This window comes from Agelaius phoeniceus, chromosome 13, assembly GCF_051311805.1.
Source record: "Agelaius phoeniceus isolate bAgePho1 chromosome 13, bAgePho1.hap1, whole genome shotgun sequence".
NCBI classification, from domain to species: Eukaryota; Metazoa; Chordata; class Aves; order Passeriformes; family Icteridae; genus Agelaius; species Agelaius phoeniceus.
The window spans coordinates 19943273-19955452 of NC_135277.1; the positions used below are offsets into that span (position 1 = coordinate 19943273).

At 45.4% G+C, this 12180-nt stretch overlaps 1 protein-coding gene across 3 annotated transcripts in view; it reads left to right on the forward strand.

Moving 5' to 3' along the window:
* Positions 1-12180, forward strand: part of RORA (RAR related orphan receptor A) — a 359059-nt gene that overhangs the window by 287514 nt on the left and 59365 nt on the right. The gene's annotated exons all lie outside the window — the stretch shown is intronic.

Below are 12180 nucleotides of genomic sequence, written 5' to 3' on the forward strand. Positions count from 1 at the left end.
GCCGCTCGGGGTCCGGCGCCGCTCATTGCCGGGCCGGGCCGGCGCTGGCCGTGCGGGGCCCGGGCGGCTCTCGGGGCCGCGGGCGGCTCGTTCCCGGCTCGGTGGCGGCGGGAGCACCGCGGAGCCGCTGCGCTGAGCGGCGCCTGCAAGTTCGAGGGCAGAGGCGCTGCCGGCCGGCGCTGGGCTGGCGGGGCTGCGGCTGAGCCCGCTCCGGGCCGACACCGGCTGCGCTCGGGCTTCCCGCAGCCCGCGGAGAAAACGGGCTCCCTAAAATCTGATCCTAGCCAAGAGCAAAGGACGTGCAGCATCCTCTGGGCGGCTGCCGGGGCTGAAATGCCGTCTTCTGGCAGCTGCTCATCTTTCAAAGGCTTTGGAATAAAAGGAAAAAGCCGAGTTACTTAGTGACTTATTTTTTCTAAACCTGGAGTTTTCTCTTCTTGCGGATTCGAGTCCTTAATGAGGGGCAGTGGCAGACTGAGGACAGTCAAACGAAGTTTTTGATGAGATACCAAAAGTTTAGAGGTACGTTTGTAGTCTGCCCTGTTTTTTAATAAAATTAGGTCCACAGTAGAGCTTTGCATTGCAGTGTTTTTCAAGTCATAGGTATGGGGTTTTTTTTAATATAGGAAAAAAAATTAATTTGAATAACCATCTTACTTACATACAGTATTTTTTCACAGTAATCTAAAAATATATGAATTTAATGCCCCCACTAAAATACTAAATGTGTGCTGTTTAAAATGAATTTTAGGCAAAATTTCTCTTTAAAAATTCAGTTACTTGGGAAAAGAATATTGAGTCTTGCTTCAGTTAGAGACTGTTTCCTTTTTTTTCCACTTTGCAAGGCACTAGGTAATGCACACCAGTAGCAGCATAGTGTTTAAGGACGGTAATTTTCAATTACGCGGCTTCCTTTTCTTCTTGGAGAGAAGCCTGTGTGAATAAAAAGAAAAGCACTGTATTCATTAATCATTAGCCATGCTGAATGTATTTGGCAAGAAAATGTAATTGGGTTGATTCAGATACTTGCATCTGTAACAAAAGGAAGTGCATTTTTTTTAAGTGCAAACTACATGGATATTTTAGCAGTCCTTTAGAATTCTACACATTCTGATAACAGTTTTTCAGCGTATCCCTTATAAGCCTTTTAGAACCATGAAATTAAATAAACAATTTTTTAAAAAGAGGGAGGGAAGTACACACACAAAAATATTGGGGGTGTGATTATGTTGTGTGCTTCTGGACAGAGATTTAAGGTGTGTTGTAAAAGAACAGGCGGATGATTTACAGCAATTCAACTCCGAAATATATTTTTTATTCTCTTGGGAGTTTCATTTAAACCAATTTCCACACTGATGGAAAATCTTGGCAGAGCCCAGCTTTTGGATTTTAAAGTGTAATTCCTAGTGGCTTTATTATGGAAATGTGTAGGTCTTTGTACTTTTTACAGACCACTTCTATAGTGCATTTAATTCATGTTTCATAATATTTAGTTCTCTAATGCATTGAAAAACTTCCTTGGTTTCTTATCCTTTCTCTAATTTGCTGGACAGGTTTCAGCTGGAGGAAATGTGTTGTCATTTGTCTTAAAAGGGCCTCTGACTGCTGTGAAATAATAGATCCACAGGCCAATATTATGATTTGAGAGAAGTAGACCAATAGAATAGGATATGGAGTTTGTTTAAGCTCAAAAGTAAAAGGGAAAAACGCAAAATCTGGACGTGAATTGGGTATCTTGTTTGTTCTCTATCCTGTGGTGGTGTCTTCTAATCTTTTACAGTTCTGAAGTTACAGTGCAAAAAATTATGGTCTTAAGGAGAACATGGGATTTTCATATTTGGTTTAATTTTCTTTTTTGGGTAAAAGGGGGAGTATTAATGCCTTTCCTATTGCTGTTCAGGTAGCCCAAACTGATACCATATGAAGTTATTTTGTGAGTTGTTTTATTTTTCTTGCAACACAATGTTCTGGCCAACATGTTCTCTTTAATTGTGAAAATTCCTGAGCCTGCATCCAGGTTTGGGTGGGTAAAGACGAGCCAGCTGTCACACATGGAGCACTGCACTCACACACCTACAGTGCTGGGAACAGACCAGTCCAGGGAAGAGCCTGGGCATGTCTTTGAGACAGGCTGCGTGTTAGGAAATGAAACTTGCTCATTTCAGGCAGAGCAGAAAGAGGATTTTTTTCCAACTGATTTCTAAGAAAACAGGCAGAGATGAAGCATCAAAGTTCTTAATGACTGAATAAGTATTTTCTAGATTGATGGGCTTTTAGAAATTATTTGCCAACTGCTGTGAGTCTGTAGAGTATCCAGGAAGCCTTGCATTTTTAGTTGGTAACACAGGCTCAGCAGCTGACACTGCTAAGGGACACAGCAACTTTACGTGCTCACCAGTGAAGTTTGCGAAGAAATCCGATCATTCTGCCGGCGTAGGCACTGGTGCAGATCTTATTCCAGAGAGAGTCTTCCCTGGCAGGAGCCTCAGGGTGACTTCAAGGAGAGCAGAGCTGAGTGCTGATGGGCAGGTACCCTGTGCTGGGGTGGAACCAGGAGTTCCTTTGTCAGGCCAGTACAGAACGGAGGTGAGCCCAAACCAGGGCAGATCGTTTCCTGGCTGTGGGGCTGTTCCACGTTCTGGTGCCTGCGTTGTACAGAGGTGTGTCAGTCAGTGCTGGTGAGAGCTCAGGTGCTTGTCCTGTGCCATCATCAGGCCTGGTCAGAAGGGTTCAGTCCACTGATGAGTTATAAAGTATGGACAGGAACTTGGCAATAGTTGCGTTAGCATTGTTGTGCACGTTCCTCAATAGAGATTGGTGGAAAGGCTGATGTAAATTTTCTAATCTATTTAAACCCAGATGTATTTACTGTTAAGGTGGCATTTGAGGTCCTAATCCTGACTACTGCTGTGTTAATGTAAAGTCCAGTCTGTTGCTGTTTTGTGGAAGATGGACCAGATGAGTAGAATCTGTTGTTCCTAGGCTGTAAGGAAAATTGTTTCGCTTTGGGGATCTGTGCTTGAATCATTGGAAATATAACTGTCCTTTCTACTGACTGCTCCCAAATGAAAATTCAGTCGTTAAAAAACACTTGTTTTAAGGAAGATGACTGCACTGTGTCAGGATTTTTGGAATCTGACGCATTTTTGCGGAGAGCCCGAGCTGCAGCCATGCAGCAGGCAGCGCTGTCCGGGCTGCAGCCATGCAGCAGGCAGCACGGCAGGGCAGCAGGCAGCACTCCTGGCTGCAGCCATGCAGGAGGCAGCATGGCAGGGTGGCAGGCAGCACGGCAGGGCAGCAGGCAGCACTCTTGGCTGCAGCTGTGCAGGAGGCAGCACTGCAGCAGGCAGCACGGCAGGGCAGCAGGCAGCACTGCAGCAGGCAGCATGGCAGGGAAGCAGGCAGCACTCCTGGCTGCAGCCATGCAGCAGGCAGCACGGCAGGGCAGCAGGCAGCATTCTTGGCTGCAGCCATGCAGCAGGCAGCACTCCTGGCTGCAGCCATGCAGCAGGCAGCATTGCAGGGCAGCAGGCAGCACTCCTGGCTGCAGCTGTGCAGGAGGCAGCACTGCAGGGCAGCATGGCAGGGAAGCAGGCAGCACTCCTGGCTGCAGCCATGCAGCAGGCAGCACGGCAGGGCAGCAGGCAGCATTCTTGGCTGCAGCCATGCAGCAGGCAGCACTCCTGGCTGCAGCCATGCAGCAGGCAGCATTGCAGGGCAGCAGGCAGCACTCCTGGCTGCAGCTGTGCAGCAGGCAGCACTCCTGGCTGCCGTGTCCCACTGCCCCAGGTGCTTTTCCTGCAGCGAGCGGAGCCGGCAGAGCCGGGCGGCTCCGGGGGCAGACAGGGATGCACGCACCGCTGCTTCATTTGGGTGAGCTTTTCCCAGTCTGTCAAGCCTGACCTTTTGACGTGTTTTTTGTCGTGTATCCTGGCACCAGCCTCCCAGCACGTTGGTAATTACTCAGTGCTTTTCACCAGTAAACAAATGCCTATGGAAAAATATCTTGCTATAGGTTTTTAAAAAAAAGGTAGCTTTGCAAATTGAAGCGTGCTTAAATTTACCTTTACTGTGGCGCTATTGAAAGTTAAATCCAATTTAGCAAATAGTCCAGTGGAGAACTTCTGTTGACTAAATATTAACAGAATCTGGCCTTTGGAATTGCTAGCTGACAGGCTGTTTTCTTGTTGCTTTAATTTCATTTGACTGATCTGAATGACTTGCTTGTATCTAAGACATTTGTTGCATTACATTCAGAGGATAAGATTGGTTTGAGGTTTATTGCTGAAATGTACTTTTCAGGCTCTTTGAAAGACCCTCGAGATTTAAAAGTAAAAGAGGAAATCTGTCTTTATGTCTCGCTCTGTGAAAATCAAAGGCAGTTGCATGCTCTGTACAAGTCTCAGTTGGGGACACTCGTTTCAAGTAAGGAGATTCTGTCCTGTTTAGGTCAGCAGAAACTGTGGGTGCTGAACATCTCACCAGACTCTTTAAACTTACATACAGCTCTTGCCTGGCTAAAATGGTGAGCAGGTTCCCAACGGCTTGTAATGCAGTCTAAAAATAATTCTTCCAGGATCATTCTGAATAACTGGGGCAAAACTCAAGCAGTCTACAGACACAACTGAAGGACTTCTGTGCCCCTTTTTTGTGAAACCAAACAAAATGACTCCCTGAGGGGCTGAGGTGGTAGAGGAGGGTATAGGCTGGTTTTGGGGGTGTGGGCTTAGGCAGATGTGAAGTGTCCCTGTGCTTTATTCAGTGAGCTGGTGGGGGGTGTCAGGGGGAGATGGCAGCTGGTTCACCTGGTGCAGGGGAAGGGCCTGCAGCTCTGCAGCGGGGAGCTGAATGTTTGTTTTGGCATTTTTTAGGTTGGGGAGTAGTGTCTAGAGACCTTAGTGAAGAACTGAGTCCTCTTTATGCCAAGTACTTCCCCACTGTGTGTGAAAAAGACTAATTTCTTTACTCATTCCCCATTATAGAGAACCTAGCATGTTTGGGGGGTTTTTTCTAGGATGATGTAGCACTCGATTTTAACCTTAAGTGATTTTAAATCTTTTTTCTTGCTTCTCTTGCCTACAGTAAAGTGTAAAAATGATCACTATTGTGAGTAATTACCATCAGGATTGTTGGTATTTCGTCTTGACTACACAACAGAGTTCTAAATTGGTATATTTTATTCTAAACTATATGTACTAAATCAAAATTGGCAAATCTTTGTGTCTCTCCTGAGTAGATACATTGCAATTCTCTATCTAGTATTGGAGGAAGTTGAGATGCAGCATGTTCTTTTTTTTCCTTTCCATTCCCAGGAGATAAGTTTTTGTAGTGTGCAAAATAACTGCATATGACAAGAATGTTATTACAGTCAGACTTGATACATTTTAGAATGTTTTTCTGGTTTTTTTTTATTCACAATGAAAGGAAAAACTATTCACCTTTCTTGTATTTGTCTGTGAGCTGTAATTTGCAATTACAGCTGATAACTCCTGAGATCAAGCAAGCAGTAGTTCTCTCCTTTTGTGGTTTGTCTTTTCCTTGAGGACTGATATCTAAGGGATATGCACATAACTAATGGTACAGAAACTGTCTTCTTCCTTTTTGAAGATCAGGGATTTTTCTCCTTTTTGCAATAAACATTAGCAGGGGAGGGGAGCACTCTGTCCTCCAAGAATAACTAAGTTATGCGCAAAAAGGTGAGTCTGTACCGTGCAGACCTCTCTGCCTGTTGGATGAAAAAAGGCACTGACTGGGAAGTTGAAGCAGATAAGCCTTTCAGGAGGTCTGGAGATGGACTTTCTCCTTGTGCTTCATCCTGTGAGCTGCCTGTGCTGAACAAAGTCTGTACCTTGCTAGAGGCATTTAGGCTGGGAAGTTCTGCAGGATCCAGGTTGGCAAGCTCGGTGCAGTTCCAGGCTGTCTCCCAGTTGCCTGCACCTTCTGCTGAGAACACGAGGGAGTGATTCAGGGCACTGACTCACGGGGTGTCGTGCTGCTCCCCTCTCCACAGTGGGGCTTAGTGCAGCAGGGCGCTCTCTGGAGAGCTCAGTGCACTGCAGAAAGCCCCCTGAGGTACCACCACTCTGCTCTGAGCTTGTCTGCCTGCACAGGTTACCACTGCTGACACTCTCCTGAAACATGTCATTAAATTAGTGTTTGCTTCCCTTTTCCTTTGCAGTGTCAGGGGAGGGTGAAGCAGGCGTGTTGAAGGAGCAAAGGGATATGCAGGGAAATCAGAGTCCAGTGCCATGCCAGTTGGGACAGCTCTCTCATGTTCTCCCAGCACGCTCCTGGTGCCTGTGTGCTGCCCCTCAGGAGCACGGAGCTGGTCTGCCCATGCCACCGCAGTGTCTGCCATGGGTAACGCTCCTCACGCACTCTGGCTGCAGCTGAAAGTGAACCTCTGACCCTGGAGCTCTCACAAGAGCACGATTCCCCCCAGAGAGGCCTGGGGGCTGCCCAGCACGGCTGGGGTCAGGTGTGGCCCAGGTTCTGGCTGCTGTCAGTGAGTGCAGCTGGAGCCCTTGGTCTCAGAGGGGACTGGCAGGGGTCAGCAGCTCCCACTGCTGCTGCCTTGCACCTGTGGCCCAGCTCCAGCACACCTAAACAGTCAACTTCAGATTTCACTGTGGTTTTTGTTTTCTTTCCTGTGTGATGGTGAGTGGTGCAGGACCTGTTTGTGTGATTCCAGCCTTTGGGCCCTTTGTCATGCTGCAGACATAGCCATCTAGGCTAAAATCAGTGTGGAGAGAGGTATAATCATCCCAGCTTTCATTTTAAGAGCATTTATCTCAAAGCTTAATTAAAGCTGCTTGGATGTAAATAAGTGTAACCTCTTCACTTCTGAACAATGCAAATAGAATAGTCAGCATACTTATAGGGTATCAGCCGTGTAATTATTGTGTACTGTTTGTGTTCTTTGAAATACTGTGCTGTTTCTTGCCACTGAATCCTGGGACAAAATGCTTCATAAAACCAACTGCGTGACTATTTATGTACTTTAGAAGAAGTTGATCATTCTCAAACAAAGGGGTGGAAAAGTGGCACTAAGTCTTTACAAAGACAGATACACTGTGACATAGGGTTTCTCAGAGTGTTCCTTCAAACGGAAGGGACCACAAGCTGGAATTTAGACTGGTTGCCAGAGAAGCAGGGTCGTGTTCCTGCATGCCAGCCTTGCTTTTCACTGGCTCTGGGTGGTGCTGGTCAGAGACACTGCAGGCGCCCTGCCCAGAGCCCTGTGCTTGGACCTCCTGCCACCTCTGCACTACAGCCAAAAAAAAAGAAAAGGTCCTGTCACTGTTTGCACATGCTGTCATCTGCAGTGTACTCTGATGTTCTAGAACTCCTCAAGTCTTTGCTGTTCTCACTGTAATTTTGTTAACAGCATGAAATGGGGAGTGATGCATTGTGGCAATGGCTTCTGCTTCCAGCTCTTGCAGATACTGAGAGCTCCTGTATTTCATTGGCTCAGCAATTTTCTCCCTTCATCCGAGTATCGTGTGCTGTTTAATGCCTTGTACAATTTACATGATCCAATTAGAAATCAGGTTCCCATTTCATGTGGCACTTAGTTCACACCTCTTGTGAGACTGCCAGGGATCTGAGGAGGTGATACTGTGCCATGGGTTAAGTGTGCCTAAAACTTACATAAGCTTATGTTTACCTCACTCCTAGTTCTGAAGAGAGGAGCACTCTCTTGTCCAGCCTCCTCTGCTTGGCCCTGTGCCTGGTGTGACATGGTTCAAAGGGTCATTTATCTTCTTCTCACCCCAAAAGAAGGTTGGATTCTCTCTAAGCCCCAGGTGCTCTTTGCCTGGAGCCTTTAGTCTAGGTAGGGAGTTGAAAGTCAGTAAAAAATGATCCCTGGTCTGGTCATCAGAACATTTGGAGTTTCCTTTTTGTACATAGATATTCGCATACTTTAGTTCTGGTGTAAATTTGAACAGTATAAATTGCTGTGCTACTTGGCAGGAGCAGCAGGAGCTGCTGTCCTTCTGTAACAACTATAATGCTTCTCATAATGGGTGTATTTTCCCATTTGGCTAAATTAATTAGCCCATCTTTGTCTGTGTTTTATTTGTCAGAGCAGCTTTTGTGAGAAAACACACATTTTTCTAGTGAATTTGTAGTTATTTTTTGCTCAGCTTGGGAATTAATTAACCCATCTTGTGCACTGCAGAAAACTGCTTGTTCTAGAGTGCCCCTGCTTTTTCCTCTCCTTGGACTACCTCCTTCTAGAGTCCTGTAGAATTTGCCGTATGATAGACCTTTATGTTTCCAGTTTGGAGCACATAAATGTAAGTGAGGGCACCGTCCTGTCCAGGTTTGGAACGCCAGGCTGGAGCTCCCCAGGGCTGGGGAAACCACTCTTGGAGCACATGTAAGTGAGGGCACCGTCCTGTCCAGGTTTGGAACGCCAGGCTGGAGCTCTCCAGGGCTGGGGAAACCACCCATGGAGCACATAAATGTAAGTGAGAGCACCGTCCTGTCCAGGTTTGGAACGCCAGGCTGGAGGTCCCCAGGGCTGGGGGGTGTGTTTGCCACTGTCCTCTGCCGTGTGGAGAGAGGCAGCTTGTTTGTGATGGGCTGGAGGTGCTGAGCTCAGGCTCAGCGTTGTTTTCTGTCAAAGGGACACACCCTGCAATTGTTAGATTGACAGAGATGCATTATGTTAAATTTTGGGGAGAGTTTTTCTCCTACCGTGGGTGCCTTATTGAATTAAAAGAAGTATTTGCTTAAAATATGAGTACATAAAGATGTTTGTAACTGCTGGACAGATTCTTGTATCAACAGATAATAAAAAAAAGTCAGACAGGTTAATTAAAGAGCCAGAGATGTTTCATTTGAGAAACCTCATATACATAGGCGCCTGCTAAATGGCAGAGGCAAACAGGCCCGGGGCGCTGGTGCCTCGCAGATCGCCGGCGATAGCGGGGGAGCAGCGGGGCTGGGCAGGCCCGGCTCGGCCGGCTGAATGCAGGAATTGATTCTTCTATTGTTCTCTTCAAGGAGGATCAAAATTCTATCTCCTGCCTCCCGCATGGGATGCTTCCTTGGACACTATGTGTGAAGCCTCTCAGTAACATGAGCAATATTTCACCCTTGTGTTTTTCTTGGGGAGTTGTTTGATTACACATGATAGAATCTGGGTGAGTGCTGAGAACTAACTTCTGCCCCAACCTGGAAAAGGCCCTGAAAATGTGGCGTTTCTGGTATTGCTGTGGCTAGCTCTGTCCAGATTTCTTAAAAATCTGCTGGTATTTCTGGGATTAACTTTGCATTTCCCAGCCAGAAAGGTGGAGTGCAGCACCTGGCTGCGTGGCATGGCAGGTGCTGGAGCGCTCCCTCCTTGCACACACCTCACTGGCACTCAACAACACTTCTCCTTTCTGAGCTGTGAATTGTTTTGGAAAAAGAGGAATCGGTATCTTTAACAGATTTGTTTCATTTTAAATATTTTTGCTCACTTACTAAAACCATCTCAAATTATTGTGTGGTTTATTCACTTTAAAATTATAACTTGAGATTAAAATGTCCAGCATGGTGCATTTCTCTGGCCAGCACACTGCCAATACACCTTTAAACTACTTGGCTTGGAGAGGACCATCAGTAGCAGTACTGATTTTTGTTATGGAAACCTAGAGCTCAGTATGGGGAAATGCTCCCTCCTTGATGTCACTGTTCCAAAATATTCTAATTTTCTTCTGATGTTTTCCCTCTCAACCGCAGTGTTTATACTTAGGGGAAAAGTAGCCAAACATAAAGGTCACTCTAAAGCAGAGACCTTGTGAATACCAAAATCTCACTCCAAAGAATTTCAGCTCGTAGGATCAATTTAAAAACCCTCACAAAGTGCTTCAGAATGGAAATGCTTTTTTTATGTCACACTGAAAGCTGTAGCATTTAGTGGTGGTAAATTTGCACTTCCTAACATGTTATTTCTGCCAGTGTTGATTACTGTTTTGCTGCAGAAGTAACTAACTTTGTAATTTAATCTGCTGTGGTATTGTAAGCCTAAAATTCAATGTGTACACGCTGCATTATGAAAAGCTGTGCTGCAGAGGCTGCCTCTGGCGGTCCCTGGACTGTAAAGTGTTGGAGGCTGGCAGAGTAGCCAGGAAGGTACCACTGCCTGCATGCCTTGGTTTGTCCTGTTCCCAGTGCAGCTCCTCCTGGTCACTGCTGGATCCCAGCACCCTCCAGAATTACCTAAAAGAGAGTGAAGAAATACATACTTGACTACGTAATTATTCTTTATGTTAAATCTACTCGGATATATTAGCCAATGCTTGTATTAATTTGTAATACCTGAAAAACCTGATCAGGTCTTGATTTTTAATCAAGTTATCAGTCCAGAAGAGTAGCACAGTTCTTCTGGAAATTCTTAAAACAAGTTACTAAGAAATATGACTCATAAAGCAAATGTCTCATGAAATTTGAATGTTTAGAAGGGAAAAATGACTGGCAGCTCCTCTTGTAAGTGTGCTAGTTGCAATAAAGTATAAAAGTTCAACATCAAAGAGATCACCGCTTAGTCTGTGGCGTATTTGTACATCAAAGAACAAATACAGGACAAAAGGAACTGCACAGAGATACAGTTCATCCTTGCAGACAGGTCCCCGTGGAATGCTATAAAGAGCTGCTTTCATAATGTGGAAATGATCTCTGGCACATCTTCATTTCTGATTTGGGGAGTAGGTAAGAGCAAGAATGAGGAGCGGTGTCTCAGAACCCGGGCACGCCGATGCTCTCGGCAGGAGCGTCGGAGCTTTGGCGATGTCAGCGCTGCGGTTTGTGTCCCTGTGACCCAGGGCTGGCTGACAGATGGACCTGTGTCTGCAGCAGGGAGCCTGGGCCAAGGGGCTCTCAAATGCTCTAATGAAAGGGAAAGGTCTGCTTTTTGATTTAGGTGTTGTCATGCCAGTGCTCAGATTGCTCACGTACTGTGTTGTGTTGCCCAGAGGGGTTGTGGGGTCTCCATTCTTGGAGATTCTCAGTTGGACACAGCCCTGGGCCTTATTTGACCCTGCTTAGAGCAGGGGCTGCATCAAGCCATCTCCAGAGGTGCCTCCAACACAGACTCCTCTTATGATCCATGAGAGAAACTCTTCTGTAGTAAGGCAGCTGTCTACTTAATATTTTTAATTCTGGCCTCTCTTAGTACAACACACAATTCAGCCAAATATGTAACCAGCTCTGGCACAGGAGAAGTCCTCCACCTGTGTTTTACTGTTTTTCTCAGCTTTTATAATGTGAAAGCTTGATGTATTTCTACTGATTTGTGCTTTTAGTAATTTGTTGTGGTTCTGTCATTTGGTGGGGTTTTATTGTTTTTTCTTATTAATTCTTATTAAACTTGAAATCCCCTTTAGAGAACAAGTTTGTGTACGTCTGCCTTAGAACTAAAAAGTGATCTTGGGTATGGTAGAGCATGTCCTCTTTCAGGACAAGACAGGTCAGGAGAAGTTGGTCAAGGAAATTATTGGACTCTCACTGACCAATTGGTGAACTGTATTGAAGACAGTGGAGACTTTGCTATTAACTTGAATGTATCTGCTTTAATATTAAAATGATAAGTAGGTCACATCTATTCTTCAGTTCCAGGCTTTCTACTTAATTTGTGTCTCTGTAAGTGGTGACTGCATATGTTATATACAGAAATGTTAATCATAAGATCCAGACTAAATCTGAATTCTCCAACGTTTGAGTGTGCTTGGATCAACCATTTCAATAGCAGTTCCACCTTTTTAGGAGATAGTATTGTCAGCAGACTCATTTCTTTTACTGCAGAACTAAAAATAGTTACAATCTCGTGGAATCATTAAGAAATACAAAGGGTTTCTGTTAAAAACCCTGGGGAAACCTGATTAGGCAGACTACTGTATAATTAATTGATGTGCTACTACACTTGGAGAAGTAGTGCATCAGTAAACAGAAGTCAGAATGTAAAAGGCTAAGAAGAACTGCTGGGAATTGTGTTAAGACATCAAGGCTTGAAAATAACAATTTGAGCACCTCAGGAGAGACGAGCATTTGCATTTGATGGAAGGACAGAAAATTCTCCAAAAGGCCAGGGCAGGGCCGTCTGTGAAGGAAGCTCAAATAAAACACCCTTGTTACTACTGGTCACAGTATTTTTTACTCCCTTCAAGCTGATGTTCTGATTGCTCCTTAGAC